Source organism: Lissotriton vulgaris, chromosome 9, assembly GCF_964263255.1.
Source record: "Lissotriton vulgaris chromosome 9, aLisVul1.2, whole genome shotgun sequence".
NCBI lineage: Eukaryota > Metazoa > Chordata > Amphibia > Caudata > Salamandridae > Lissotriton > Lissotriton vulgaris.
In genome coordinates this window covers 352,315,729-352,332,215 of record NC_141697.1, presented here as the reverse complement: position 1 = coordinate 352,332,215, position 16,487 = coordinate 352,315,729, and the positions used below count along the sequence as shown (strand labels likewise).

General features: G+C 44.5%; 1 protein-coding gene across 1 annotated transcript in view; it reads left to right on the top strand.

Annotated features, from left to right (window-relative positions):
* Nucleotides 1–7,504: 7,504 nt before the first annotated feature.
* Nucleotides 7,505–16,487, top strand: part of ASB2 (ankyrin repeat and SOCS box containing 2) — a 288,752-nt gene continuing 279,769 nt past the window's right edge. The window contains exon 1 of the mRNA XM_086937715.1: nucleotides 7,505–7,640. The gene's annotated coding sequence lies outside the window, so the exon portion shown is untranslated. The remainder of the gene's footprint in view (nucleotides 7,641–16,487) is intronic.

Below are 16,487 nucleotides of genomic sequence, written 5' to 3'. Positions count from 1 at the left end.
TTCAGGGTCAGTTTTTAGTTTTTGGGTAAAGGGGTATTTTTGGGGTTCAGGGTCAGTTTTTAGTTTTTGGGTAAAGGGGTATTTTTGGGGTTCAGGGTCAGTTTTTAGTTTTTGGGTAAAGGGGTATTTTTGGGGTTCAGGGTCAGTTTTGGGTTTTGGGGGTACAGGGGTACAGGGTAAAAATAAATTAAAATTAAATTTAAATTAAATTACATTAAATTATATTTTTTTAAATTAATTTACGATTATAAAATTAATATATATTTACCAATACTTACGTTGTAATGGTATGCGTTGTAAAGGTACCTGCGTTGTAAAAACATTCGTTGTAAATACATGCGTTGTAAAAGTTTTTGCGTTGTAAAAAATGCGATGTAAAAGCATGCGTTGTAATAACATGCGTTGTATCAACATAGATCCATATATATATATATATATATATATATATATATATATATATATATATATATATATTGCCATGGTACATATATGTGGAGTTATGCGTAGTAAAACTTTGCTTTCCTATAGAAATGTGCCTTCACAATATTTTCTCCTCGAAATTCTTGACACAGTATTTAGTCCCACAATATTTTTTCCTCCAATATTCTGGCTAAACATCCAGGCAGATCCGCCTTATACAGGAAATTCTCACATTATTCTTCAGATGCTCAGTGTATGCTGCATATCTCCATCAATTAGATGCCAGGGGTGGACTGCTGGTGTTAAATCAGTGATGATCCCTACAAACTGCCATTGGTGCTTCAAATGCTCGTTTGGCCAACCAGTGCCACTGACCTCCACCTTATGCCAAAGGTGTTCTCAGGATGCCCGATTAGCTACATGATACCAAGGATGGGATGCCCATCTTCTGCTAGAGTTCTCCATTTATGCCACCTATCTCCAGCTTATGCCAGATCAGAACACTGGATAATAATAATAATAATCCACATTTGTAAAGCGCGAACACACACCCGTAAGGGTCACTAGGCGCTGAGGGCCGTCGGGAAGGTTAAGCAAGCTATTGCTCTGAGTCACAGGGTGCTGGGCTAACCTGCCGCAGGAGACGGGGATCGAACCGTGATCCCCAGATTCCAGCGTCAGTCACCCTTCCCGCGGCGCCACACCTCTCTGGATGACGCTGGAAGCAGTGGTAGAAGTGGGAGGGAACGGAAGGGCACGGCGTGCCCCTACTTTTTAAATTTAACACAGTCTGTTCCCCTACTTGTGTATTTTAAAAATGCGCCCCTGGACGGCAGGAATGGTCCGAATTAAAAAAATATTGTGTGATTGTCCAGCCCTGTGTGTTGCACAGTAAAGAAGGCGTCTGCAGTTGCCACGATCTCCTCTCCCTTCCCCTCTGTGTCTTGGGGCAGGGGCCTGCAGAGCAACACTGTGGGAGCATTGAGCAATCAATCATCACGTGAAAACGGCAACCTTTGGTGGCCCTGCTGCTAGCGTGTGATTTACACCTCATTTAGTTACAGTGTCGGATTGGGAAGGCGGGCATGGGGCGATGGGCCGGTGCTTCAGGGGCACCTATGAAAACAACTTGAGTACTATGGATTCGGATCATTAAAAAATAAATGTATATTATTAAATAAATAGTTAAAGACGTCCTGTTATGTTTCATGTTTGCCAAGGGTTTCTAAACGAAAAATAAACAGGCCCGGTGTCATCCCTGAAAGTCACTGATGTTGCACTAATAATTCACACAAAAAGAAACAACATGACTTTGTATAAAACGTACATTAAGGAGCACGTCTGTCAACGACATCTCCAGCTTGTGATAACAATTCTAAAGCACCCACCTGTGCTCGTATGTGCCACTCTGAACAGACCTTTGAAAAAATCTAGCCTTAATGGTCCCTTTAATTTCCTGCCAGGATAGTTAACGAGAGGAGGTAAGGGCAAATTCTAGTGACATTTCAAGGAGGCAAGTTCTTAGCCCAGAAACTCGGAAGATGAGGAAAGTAAGTAAGTAAGTAAAATGCTTTATTGTACAGTTAATAAAAACCATTACAAATAGCTTTTAGCAATAAAAGAAATGGTCAGTTAAAAGAAGAAGGAAACAAATTAAAAAGGTCGGTATAAAACCGTAAAAGGTTGGACAATGTTCATCCAGCATTAAATACGGATATATTTCTGTTTTAAGTAGGAATTTGTGCTTCTGTCCAGGCGCTTGCTTCCGGCAAATGGGTTATTCTTTCCCCACCGGGGGCAGACCGGCTGGAAGCAGGTGATGTTATGTAGGTGGTATCGGTGTCCACTTGTAGTCTCGTCATTTTGAGCCTGGATTCTGCCACTCCGAGATATTTTACCAGTCGGCAGGCCATCTGCACGTCATCTCCTCTGAAGCAGCTCAAAACTGCTTCTCTGCAAGAATTTGTGCTTCTGTCCAGGCGCTTGCTTCCGGCAAATGGGTTATTCTTTCCCCACCGGGGGCAGACCGGCTATCTCCCATGATGATCGTGCCTCTTGGGGGAAATGATTTAATGTTCTTGATCTGTATGGGTTTCTTGCCCGGTCTGAGGGCTGGAAGCAGGTGATGTTATGTAGGTGGTATCGGTGTCCACTTGTAGTCTCGTCATTTTGAGCCTGGATTCTGCCACTCCGAGATATTTTACCAGTCGGCAGGCCATCTGCACGTCATCTCCTCTGAAGCAGCTCAAAACTGCTTCTCTGCAAGACCTGATTCCCTTATTTAAAAATAAGGGTCTCAGTAGGTTCTTCCGGTCTTGCTGCAGCTCTTTACAAATGGTTATGAGGTGTGTGATGTTTTCCTCGTATATTCCGCACAGGCGGCATTTTGCTGGTTTTGGTGGCCGCTGGAAGATGAGGAGAAACCGCAGAGCCTGACACCTGGGAATTTTTTCTACACCATCTTGTCTTCAACCGACCCCTGAATATAGGAACAAAACAAGATCACTTACTTCCTACTGCTTGAAAACTCAGGCTACCATTTGCGAAGTCAGTAGAACTTATTTTCTTAACCTTTGAAAGAGGAACAACCGAGTCGTCCATGCTTGGATTCAAAGCGGTCACTTTCAGGTGGACCTGCCGATCTCTAGAGCAGGCTCCTGACCCACTGGTCAATCAAAGTTCTGGGGAACATTATACCCAGTCTAAGCCCCCACTTCCCTTGGGGAAATGCAAAACATATGTAGGCAGAAATAACCATTTAGGCAGAAATTAAGGGGAAGGCTGGCGGAGAGTGTGTTTTACCACAGCTTGTTAGAGTAGGCATTCGGGAAAGATGGCAGTAATGCTGAGATAGTGTCTTACCTTGTAGCAATTTAAAGGTAGCCTCAACCAGAAAATGGGGGTCGCGTGTACCGATGTCAAAGCCTAGGTTTTTTTTAGCCTCTGTAAACTGGTACAATATACTAACTGTCTTCGTCAGGTCACTTAAATGAGGCGCCAGCATCCCGGGCTCTCTCCTGACTCTCTGTAATTTGAGGCGGGGAGCTCTGTGTTGCTCTGGCCTTTGGGGCAGTCTGGTCTGGGCCCCTGTCTCGTGGGGCCTGCCTGGCCAGAAGCAGTGTATTCCCCTGCCGGGCCATCACCTTCAGGTTATGTGTGCAATGGGGAGGGTGTGAATAGGCAGGGGCCTACATGGGGTGGCGGAAAGGAGAGGCGATTTTATGACCATTGTTCATTCTCACCTCAGTCTATGGCGGGCTGGCAGGGGTAGGAGAAGCGGCCTCCCAAGAGGCCAGGTGTTGTCACCTCAGCCCCAGTGCCTTTTGAAACTTGTTGCTGGGTGCAGGGCTTGAATGACTGGATATGATATTATGGTGAATCCTGAATCGCTGCACAAAACGTGTGCCTAGAAAAGTACTCAAAGCAATGAGTGGAACAGTGTCAGTGCTGTAAACTAGCATTTATAATAATAGTTAAATGAACACTGCAGTACAAGCAGATATCGGCGAGACATAAAGCAAGTGTACAAGTGGTAAAGCCAGATGGGCCCCTGATTATAGGAGTAACTGACTAAACCACAATTAAACTATTAAAACACAAACTGAGCGTCACCTGCAAATCGTGAGTTCCTGTAAAACCAGCTTCGTAGATCTAATTATCAGAGGCTCCTATGTTGTCAGACATAAAGGATGTTAAGCAGCTACAGAAAGGGGTTCCTGAACCAGTGTGTTTTAGAAGATATTTGATGCACAGAAAAGAGGGGTGTTCCTTACTTTGTGGGAGTTCCCTGCGAAAGGTCTGTGCAATTTGCACTTCATGAAAAGTGGGCTACAGTTTTTTTTTTAGTTTATTGTTATTTTTTTAGGATTGCGGGTCTCAGGAACGTGCAGGTATCTCTGCTTCATGTACAAGCACTTTTAACATGTGCTGCCTGCTTTTGAGCCACTGTAATTATGCAGCAATGGAGGACAAATGATGTTGCATTGTTGGCTAACTTATGCAGAAAAGAAAGGCCGCAGGGCTGCTGTGAGGTACATTTTCTGATACTTTATTATTTTTACTTTTTTACACATCCTACAGTCTCTGCAAAGCTTTTGCCTCAATAATACCAGTTTAACATACAAGTGCAGCAGTGAGAACGGTGACCAGAACAGAATTATGTTTCTAAACCCCCGCTAGACCGCTAAGATCGCAACATCTCGCTCGAAACAAAAAAAATAAACAAGTCTAGAACAGGAGGCCGTACGTTCTCCTGCTTGGCTGCACGACACTGGAACGAACTCCCAGTCGAACTCACTCTGACCAAAGACTACTATTTCCGTAATCCCTAGTGCGGTGACATCCCCTGGGATATATGTTGTGCTCTATAAATAAATAAATAAAACAGTCAACCTTTGTAAAGACTTTCTACTTCACAGCAACACCAGTCACCTGTTTTGATCCATTTGAGCTACATACAATTTTTTAGTTAAAACCATCATATTATGCGGCCGATTATGTATTATGTGGAAAATATGGCAGAGCTAAAATTATCTGGAAAACATTTGCAAATTAGGAGATTTTGCCATTCATATTTGACCTTCCTCATGCAGTCTCTGTTGGGTGGTATTTCTGGACACCTACAGCGCTTTTGGAGAGACAAAGGATGAAGGTGTCTAATAGTGATTGCAGAGGATAGTAGTCTGCAGGGTAGAAAATAACTGATTGAGATAATCCGAGGACCACTACCTATTTCTGCCTCTACCACTGTTTGAGTCTCATAATTTCAGAATTGATACATTTGCAATTCTCATTGCTAACTAACTTGACTATAAGCATGGGCGGAAAATCCGTTCCACTCGCGAATTACAGATAAGGAAGCAGGTGCCAGACTGGAATTTTAAAACAGTGACACATTAATAAACCAACCCCAAATTAATTCATGTCAGTTGAAGCAGGGCAGGTGTACTTGCTTTCCCCCCCCATAATCTACAGTGATGATGAACCAGAGGGTGGTATTGATGTACCAGAGGGTGGCATGGGTGAAACAGAGTGTGGCAGTGGTTAAACAGAGGGTGCTGGGAACCTGTGATGATGAACCAGACGTAGAAACAACATAGTCGCGACCGTTGCGAGCCGACAAGTAAGTTCGCAATTGCGAACTGGTACCAAACCCTTGTGAACTGGCAGAAACCCTTGCGAACACCCAAAAAAAAAAATTCGCGAGAATTCGCGGATTTTGCGGATTGCGAGTTCACAAATACGCAAATTCGCGAATGCCAGATTCGCAAAATTCGCCCATGCTTACTTGAGTAGTAATTACACAAACTACTAATATAGCAATTGTATCTCATTCATTCGATAATGCTGGCTTCATGACATGTTGCATGAAGCTCATAAAAAATGTAGGACTACAATTTTGCATGACCGAGGGGCACTGAATGATGTACTCAACAGTGATCCCCAACATGTGGGGCTTCCTGTCATAGAATTTAAACCCACATTTTATGTTCAGAAATGGTTAGGAAAAGGGAGAAGTGCTGATGAAAGAACCCGCATGGCTCGTAGACAAACGGCACCTGGTTCCTCTTGTAAGCGTATTTGGGGCATTCTGTGATTGAAAACGTATCCCACATTGTATATGTATTTTAATGTCATTACCTAATATATTAAACCTCAAATAAACGTATATCCATTGGTTGTTGATGCCAAACATACTAAAAATTGGTATGTTTTGCTCTTTTTTGCTTCAACTCTGAATCCGCCCACTGACCCAATCCTCCGGTTATTCCCGCCTCCTGATGCTCCACCCACAGTTCCCATACTTTTTCCCCCCACTTCGACCACTGGATGGAAGGGTCAGCGGTTGGTTATTCATCTTTTGCCTAGAATAATTTTGTTATTTCTAAGTGAGACTAGTACCAAGGACGGACATCTGATAATCTGGGTGGTAACCAGAAGTCAGGTGTGACCATCATGCCCAAGCGTTTCCGCCCCAAACATCTTTCTCCCCAGCAACTAACACTCCCCCCACCCCACACACACACCAATGCACACACAGAAATGTACACATATGTAGACACACACAAATTGCCTCTGGAGTGTTGCCATGCTTCCACTTCTTCCACTTCTTCCACTTTGAAATGCCTACTGCGCTGCTGATCTAGTGCCAGATGATGAGCGCGTGAGACAGCCCAGCAGCGGTGTGGTATAGTCGGTGTGGTATAGTCTTACGTCTCTCCTGGGGTCAAAGGACAGATGCTGTTTACAACTTCCAGCCTCCTAGAACCTAGGATCTAGGCTGCTGCAGGTCACAGAGGCAGTAGCGAGGGTGTGGACAGTGGACTTGCACAGGCAACAAGAACTGCAATGTGCTTATTGTGTCGCACAGGGGCCTAATTGCTTAGGGACCTGGGGCTGCACTGAGCTCCTGTCAATGCTCGGGGCAACACTTATTATCATTTTGAGAAGTAACAAAATGCTATTTTTCAGTCAGCTTCTGAGGGACACAAACACACAGACATAAGCGCACGCTCAACACACATCAGGATGGCACGCCATATTCACATACATAGAATCTATACATTGTCACTTTTTTTTAAAGCCAGCTGCATGTCAGTTCTCACGTTCAAACGTTTTACTGTAGCAACGCTAATTCACTTTCCATGCTAAATATGTCTACACTTGCCCAGAAATATGAAGCTGCATTATAAAATTAGAACAATGCTACAACATTAGAGCAAAATGACTCCAAATAAAAATAATAAACCTTTGTAAAGAAGCCTTAGGGTTCAGACTGTCTCCATACATATTATGAAATCCAGCATTTTTTTCAGTTTCATAAAATGTGTCCTTATATGGCCTGCACGTGCAGGGCATTGGACGACTACCCACGATAAAAGGGCACGCTTCTTTGTTAAGTGAAATGCTGCAAATGAACCTAACCGGGAAACCTCTGTGTGGGCCGAAAACTCTCCCCGTGCAGCGGCCGCGCGCAGGGAAACCTGAGCTGCGGAACAAGCCCGCTTTTTGGCTTCTCAACATGGGTCATGAGGTGGTCCAGAAATAAACTGCAGTCTTCAGAGACGGGGGCTCCGAACATCCACCGCAGCACAACAAAACACCCTGACGCAATGGAGGGCCACGACGTGAATTCTAGGGGTCTCAGCAGCGCAGCGACATAAACCGAGACCCCAAGGAGTACTCCACAGTTACCTTCAGGTGCGCGCGCGAACAACAAGGTAAGGCACGTTTTCAAAACTGCGTTTACTGACGTGTGTATTATTATTAACCCCCGCGTCTCAGGGCACTCTGATTTCTTAGGGAGCCCGCCCTCGAAGACTTGTTTTAAAATCACGGTGTGTAGTAGACAGTAATCATAACTTTACTATTTTTCACCTCAGCCTGAAGAGTGCACCCTGGCGGCGTGTGACGTCAGCCTGCAGAGCCGCATGACTAAAAATAGAGTTTCGTGTTTGCCATCGTTGACAGGAGCGCGAGCTATAAATGCCGCGCATCTGCTATAGGGGAAGATAGGGTGGGTGTAAACGGAGGATACTGCTACTGACGCCTTACATGACCCCCCCTGGCAGCTTGTGTGACCTTGGCTGACACGTTAAGGGTCCAGCGCCGTCAAATGCTTTATTTAGATATATCCTTTGTATGTAAAGTTCTCTCTCTTTACTGAGTCTGTTTTAAAGGGGTAGCTTTCCCGTTTCATTTTAAACATTCTTTGAATTACGGGGACTGCTATTTTCAGCATGAAAACGTATATCTCACTTGGGGGCATATGTATGAAAATCTGCGTTTGCGTTTCTCAAATAGTGATTTTTAGAGAATCGCTATTTGAGAATTGCAAAAAGGATGTATGTAAAAATTCGCATTTATTTAGCGATTTCTTAGTTTTTCTTAATTGCGATTAGCAAATTGCGATATCTCAATCAAGGAATACTTTCCCATTCATTTCTAAGGGCCCATAGGAATGAATGTAAAGTCATTCTCAATTTGCGATTCGCAATTTGAGAATCGCAAATTGAGAATAATTTCAAGGGTGCAAGGGTGTCTTGAGGACACCCCGATGCACCCCTGAAATTAACATGTGTGCGTATATGGCGATGTGCGCCATTTGGCACCTTCACAAATGCCAAAAAGTGCATTTGTGAAAGAAATCACAAATTACCATCAACTTGAAGTTGGTGGTAATTTGCGATTTCTTAAGGGGAAATTGCAAAAATTGAATGCTTGTTGCATAGCATTTAAGGAATCGCAATGCGATGCGATGCGATTTCCCTACTACATACCGTTTTGCGAATTTTTTGTCGCAAACGCTGCTTTTTTGCGAATTGCAGCATTTGCGACTGAAAATTCCGTTGATATATCTACCCCTTAGTCTCGAATGGATGAAATCTGACTACAATGTCTCTAACCATGATTATTATTTTTAGTAGTAATGGTAGTAAAAGCAGTATTGTTATTGTCAGTATTGGTAGCAATAATAATAATAATTATAGTGATAACCTTGATGTTAATAACCATGATAATAAATGTTATTAAGCCCTCACACTTCCACAGAGATAAACACTGACTTAGAAGGAGGCAAAACGTTGAAATTACTTCAGGAAAGTCAACTTATTCTGAATTGCTTTCTGCTAGTCAATAGTATGTTAATATTAAATATACCTTGTTTTTATATGAAACGCTCTGTACATTATGGCAGGGCATTATGGCTAGGTGCTCTGTTTCTCTCAATCATGATAAACTTCCTCTTTGGGGCAATCCAATGCTGCCTGAGGTATTTCAGGACTCTGAGAGTGGGAAATGGGCAAAGTACAGTGTTTACCATTTGGGTCAGTTATATGATACTAAAGGTTACCAATCATTTAAAAACTTGCATCTCACATTTGCTATCCCTCAACAGATGTTTTTTAAATACCTCCAGCTCAGGGATTATTTCACGAGACATTTCGCACTGCGAAATTTATCGAGTTTGGCGATGTGGGAGTGTTTTCATGCGCAGAATCGGAGGGCAGCAATTAGTATGATGTATCGATGCTTGTGCCAGGTCAGAGTGGATGGCTATGATAAATTAGCAGCAATGGAGTGAGACTCTGGGGTCAAATGTCACTCTTGAATGGGTCAGGATGGCATTTGACGTTATAGAACGATCAGTACACTCGGTCAGTCTTAGACTGCAGCAGTTCGGTATGATCTGCAAACTCTATTGTACCCCGGAGAGGATCAGTAGATGGGCTGGAGGTGGGGGCGTACAAGTGGGGACACCAGGAGGGACGCACTGTAAATGCCCTAATTGTGGGATGTATGCAGCTGACAAGGTGTATATGTTCGCTACCTGTCCTGAATTAGCAACACTTTTGCAGAAGATATCATTTGCCATCAAGCTTCGATTAGGGGGTGAATATACTTTCTCGACAGCTGAGTTGATGTTGGGTTATAAAGAGGATAGTTGCGGCTACAAATCTATCATCGCAATAATGCTGGTAGCACCTGACTTGGTATTGCCAGAGCCTGGATCTCACCTAAGCCTCCCTCAGCTGCAGAGTGGTGGGTAATCATGAGAGAAACTTGTGAAAGGGAGAAGGCTCTAGCCAGATCCAGCGGTATTTGAGCATTGCAAAAATGTGACTCTATTTAGGGCTGTTCAGAGGACACTTAGGGGGTCATTATGATGGCAGGCAGATCGCCACCTCCTGGCCGGTGTTGGCGATCTGCCCGCCATCACAACACAATTTACCCCACCCCATTACTATGGTGGGGGTACCGCAGTGGATGGAAAGTCCATCTGCCTCTTTTCCGCTGGTCGGGAATTGTCACGATTGCCGGCCGGGCGGAAAAAGCCCACAATATGATGGCGGTGCCCAGGCACCGCCATCCATATTATGATGGGTGCGGTGGGTATGCCTTTCCAAGGCGGAGACTCTGCCATGGAATGGCATGCGGGAAATGACTTTGGGGGCCCGTTGCAGGCCCCTGGGGGGTGGGGGGGCTGCACTGGGGGGGTGCCTATGGTACCCCCCAACATTGCCATACACAGGGTGGCAGGCACCGCGCAGTGCCTGCCACGTTGTGCATGGCAATGCAGAACTTGGGATTTTAACATTGCGTACGGTGCTGCAGCCAGCAGCACCGTCCTCAATTTTAATGTACCGGGATGCGCCCGCCAGTGTGGCAGGCCCATCCTAATAGGGCGGGCGGGACTGGCGCACCAATGGTGGACGGTCCCAGCTCTGCAAGTATGGCGGGCAGACGAAAGTCCGCCTGCCATCCTAATAGGCCCCTTAGAGTTTTAGCTTAGTCAGGATTTATGTATTAGAATAGGCCCCTTTTCTTTTCTTTATCTTTGTATAGCAAATCTATGCTTGTCTGCAAAGTACTAGGGGGCAGATTTACAAGCCCCTTGCGCCTCTTTTGCGCCACCATTGCGTCACTTTTGTGATGCAGCAGCGGCGCAAAAGATGTGCCATGGTGCGGGGTTCTAACAACGTGACACATCTGGGAGATGTGTCACGTTGTAAAGCCCTGCGCCATAAGGAGGCGTTCCTGCGCAGGGAGAGGCATTCCTGCACAGGGGGGGCGTTCCTGCGCAGGAACGCCTCCTAAAAGTGGCTGAGTGAAATCTACAAGATTTCACTCAGTCACTTTTAGGCCAATGCTGCGTCAAAACCCTGCACCTGCTTGAAACAGGTGTAAGGCTTGAGGCAGCATTGAAAGAATACCCCCCCCCCCCCCCCCCCAGAGCATTGCTGGAGCTGCAACGCAACTCCAACACTGCGCCGCTTTTACGGCACAGATGCGTGACGCATCTGTGCCGTTTTGGTCCCATGGTGCGCCGCATTGTAAATGCAAGAGAAAAAGAGGGATTTGGCCCTGTAGGGAAGAGGGTAGGTAGGGCCTATTAATGCCAAAAAGAAGGGGATTTACCTATGCCTCTGTGTGCATGATTGCAACAACATTTAATGTTCATCAGAGAGAAAACCACATCAATTAGTTAACTCAGACATTTAATTTATGTCATTTACTTTTGAAATTTATGTGTTTCAGCTTTTTAAGACAAGGAAAAATACATAATCAACTTCACATTGAACACAACATAATTTTTGCAAGGAAAAAGCAAGAAAAAACGATATATACAATTAATGTGTGAAATCAAGTGAAACTATCATAATGATGTGCATACAAATTGTTCTCAGTGATGGACAATTATCTCAAAAACAGTAAAGAACAAGCACTTTCATCAAGTCATATAAAGAATATCAATTCGGGGGGTAAGTCTTATTCACTCCCAGCCCGACTTCTCTCTGATGAACATTAAATGTTGTTGCAATCATGCACACAGAGGCATAGGTAAATCCCCTTCTTTTTGGCATTGTAAATGCAGCGCATCATGGGTGGCGGAGCTGCGGCGCACAATTACTGGTGCATCCCTGCTAATTTGCAGGGATGCGCCAGTAATTGTAAATCTGCCTCTTTGTTTGGTATGAGCCTAAATACTGTAAATTATGTTATTTTTACTGCCCACTGCCACTCTCTGTTACTGTGGCTTAGAATATCTTGATGTACCTTCTTTTTGACAATAACAAATATATTTAAAAAAAAGCTTCGTACCTACAAATCTCCATTTTATGGCACTGTGAATGACAGACGTTGTTTTACTCAACCCATTGCTGCCCGTTCTATTAACATTGGAAGAATGAAAGGCTGAGTCTGTCCTGCTGGGATTCAAACGTTTGATGTGAAGGTGCCCCGAGGACCCCCACCTGATTTCACACTCTGGGTGCGACATGGCAGAGTTAAAACATTGGTCACGTAGTTTCCGGGACTTGACACTGTGCCACGGTGTCCTTTCTGACACTGTATTGTCTGCTAACATTATGAAAGGGACGGAAAGAGAAGAGGTTCGCTTCAAGCTAAGTTTTACTGAAAGGTAAACTGATTTCACACCATCTCAGCTGTGTTTACTTAGCAAATGGGAAAAATAAAGGGTGCCATCCTCGCTTTGACCCTTGGAGGTTGCTGGTATCCTGTAAGCACGAGGGCCTGGCACACCGAATGTTCCTTACTTTCTCAGTTCTGTCCTGAAGGTTGTTTGCTTGTTTTTAGCTAACAAGTGCAGGCTACCCTTCCCCCTGCACACACAGTGGTGCTCCCAGGGGCAGGGCCTGCTGCTGGGCCATTGCGTGTACAGCACAGCAGGTGTTGTCGAGCACCCATAGTTCACACCCTGTGCATGGCAACAGTGACGCGACTTTTTGCAGTCGACATCAAGTACATTGCAACAACAGCAAGCGGCCTTCGTAAACGGGAGGACGCTGACTGACAGGTGTTATTGGTCTTGCGCTGTTTACCAGGGAAGGTCGAGATGGTTCTTTATTTAGCGTCCCAAAACTCAATACACTGAAACCTCCGACTGGCTCGTGACTGAGCGCCCATAACGCCTCGGTTCTAGACAACAACCACCCCCCCACCCCAATTTTTTATGACGTTCGGTTTAGCCAGTGGTCTATAATGTTTATTTCTTGTCGACTCCCCTGGTACCTATATCTTATTTTTAGGACCTGCCATTGCTTTTATTTTGACATCTACCGCAAGGCTTTAAAGGACTTATGTAGGATTTGTAACTTTATTTTTTAAAAATTGCACAGTATTATTTTGTTTTCTTAGAAAGACACCCTTATGTCCTGGAAAGTGATTTTCTATTATAGCATTGTATACCTCTAGGGTGTGAACATGGCAAATATTTATAGGTTTGCACATTCTTGGATTCGTGGCCTCAACCAATGGTGAATCCAGAAATGAATCAGCTGGTGCACTGTTGAAAACAAAAAAGGGATGGGTCAATCGCACAATAACTCACTGTCGACAAAATCTTTATTAGCAAGAAAGGCCACTTTATTAAGACAGGTGTAAATTAAATATTATTTCAAAACATCTTGACATTTATCATGTAGAGCAAAAAAAAACCAAACTTAATTTAGCCTCCCTACAAAACTTGAACACCAACAAAGTTAACCCAAACCAAACCAGAAAGGGAATTGACTCCTGTTGAGATCCCCCTCATTTCCTTTCGTTGTGTACCTCACCTCCCCCTTTTGAGGATGGACAAACCTGCTCCAGGCTGCCCATCCCCCAGAAAAATCCGCCTACCAAATCTAACAGCTAAGCTAAACCTGTCTTATAGTGGCAAGTAGAGTAAGACAGCCCTGGCAAACCAAAGCTCACTGTCCCAGGAGACGACCCCGGACCCACAAAAGTTGTAAAAAAGAGGGAAGGGTGGGTGGGACAAAATTCAAAGAGCCTCCGCCTCCCGACTCCCACTGGCACAGTGTCCTTCCAGCCCGCCAGGCTCCTATAAAAAACTTTCCGCCCCACGCGCTTCACCAACCCCAGCCTAATTGCCTACACCTGATGGCCTGTTCCATGTGTGAAATAACCCAGGGGGAGACCGGCTCGCGGCCAGCTCCCCCTGGGTCCCCCCTTACTTGACTTAATCTCAGCCACTGGGGATTGCTCTATGTGACTTGATCCTCCTCTAATAGGAAGAGACCAACCCAAACTGTCCAGGTCCCCTGACATGGAACCCCACACTGATTTTAGCCTAGTGAGGCCTCGACAATGAAGTATAGCTTGAGTCCTGTGGCACAGTGAGCACCAGACCGTGCAAACTCGTTGTACTTAGAGAGTGACAAACAAAAATGTGATGAGTGGATTGCTTGAATTAATCTCAGGCACTAATAATTACTCTAAAACGCAGCCTAGTACATCTTTTTTGGCCCACCATGCCACTTGAGACAAGAACCAGTCATTGGCAAACCAGCCTCAATGCTTCTCCCATACGAGCCATCCATCCCTCCTAAACTGCCAAGCTAGGTTCTCTGTGAAGGACATACAAGTAACTCCAGACCGGTTTCAGAGGAGGTAAGCCTTGTCAGAAGGGTGTAGCTAGAGTCCCCTGGCACAGTAAGCAAAAGACCCATATCTGGGCATTCCTGTTGCAATCCTGTCGCCATTGATAATTACTCATGATGGAACTCTACTACATCGCTTTTTGTCCACCATGCCACCTTCGACAGGAAACACCCATATGCATATCAGCCTCGGTGCTGCTCAATAGCAACAGTCTAGCCAGAGCAGCCTGGCCAGATCCCCTCTGAATGGGAACACAAGCAACCCCAGACCGGTTTCAGCCTAGTTAGGTCTTGTAAGTGAGGAATAACTTAAGTCCAGTGGCACAATGTGCACATGGCCCACGTGTTGGCATACCTGTTGTGTTCAGCATGCCATACTGAGGAATACAAAAAAGTGGAGGGTGCAATATTCGAATTGATCTCAGCCACTGTTAATTACTATGGAACACAACCCATTCCATCCAGATTCCAAGTCTTTACTTGTGGCTGAGATTAACTTAAGTATTTCAGCCATCACATGTTGTGTTTCACAGTAGCAGGTGCAGTGGTACCTGTGCCCAGAGACATGTGTCACCCACAGAAACTCGATTATTGCTGTTTTTATCATCCAACTAGTTTCACAGGGGGATGGAAGGGGAATTGCCCTTTCTTTCAATGGCGTCCATGGCTCCATTGCCACACCATCTCAAAACTAGTCTACTTTTCTTGAGGACATGGCGACTAATTGGCACAGAACCCGATAATTTGTGAAAAGGCAACATCCCCATGACAGTTATTAATTTAAGCACAGCAGAGGGTTTTCAGATTCTGCATGCCCAAAGGAATCCAGAGGTAAGGATAGGTTCCGCTGTGCCAGATTAACTGGCTAAGAAGCCTCATAAAAAAGAATGGTTGTTTCTTTATTAGATGGCCATTTTTCCTGAATATGAAATTACTAGAATGCCATCCGTGCACTGAAACCCATCACAGTGGATCTCCTGGCTACCAGTCATGTGCATCTTGCTCTAAATCAATTGTTATGCAAATATCTCCTCACCTTGGCTGGAGGTCCTTATCGGCCAGTATGGTAGAGAAAGCACATACATCACCAGGTCTCTAGCAATAATTAGTACCACAGGTGAAGTGGCACAGGGGATCATAGGTATGAGGATCTCACTCCACCCCAATTTTCCGGGTTTTCACTATCCACCTGGAGTTAAGGTGGTCCATTTCCATTGACTGCATTAGGGCCCAGGGCTCCCTGAGCACATCCTCGCACTTGCACAGTTACAGGAACAATTGGTATGTTCTGGTTCTTTACATTCTAAGGCATTCATATGATGGAGTTAAACTTATAAATGCTTACATTTCTGTTTGACTTTAAATAGAGAGGCACCTATGCATGTTACACCTGGGCACCAAAGAATACAGTTGGCAAAGGGCTCCTAGCCCACCAGCACTCCTCCCTCATCACAGCTGTATACATCTTTGAACCATTTAGATAACGTTAGCTTAATCATACCACATCTGTGCGCCCAAAACATCACATCACAGCTATTCATCTGGCTAGCAGTGCTATCCAGAAAACAATCTGAATAGACCGGCAATGGTCGTTCAACCCACCAAATGTGCCCAAATAAGTTGGGATGGATTTGATATAATTTGATTTCTTTGTTTAGAGAGACTTGGGCTGGGGCTATGGAATTTGTGGAGTGTGCATAAGTCTGTATGTAGATCACATACACAAACAAGCGCATGCAGGTCCACACACATACACAAATAAATTAATCTAAAATGATACCCTTCTTATTTTTAGGTACCTTTGCCAAGAAAGATTCATCCCTTATTCCTCCCTGTCCTGAGCCAATAGTAGCCTTGATACCTTTAATTGATGTATGACCTCTTAGAAGGGACTTTCTGGGAAATACATAATCATTATACAAACAGCACACAATAACAATGGTCTATTTTAAGATTGCAAATCTGGCACTAGAAATACCACTTATTCTGCATGTACGTTTAGCTTATATGCAGAAGAATATACAAACACTATTTTTATTCACAAAAGGTGCTTTGACACTCAGGATGGAATTATTTGCACAAATGTATGTGTCTGTGAGCATTCTTGGCTTGTACTTTTGTTTCCAGCAAGCCGAATCCTCTTCCACTCCACTTTTGCTGGAACTT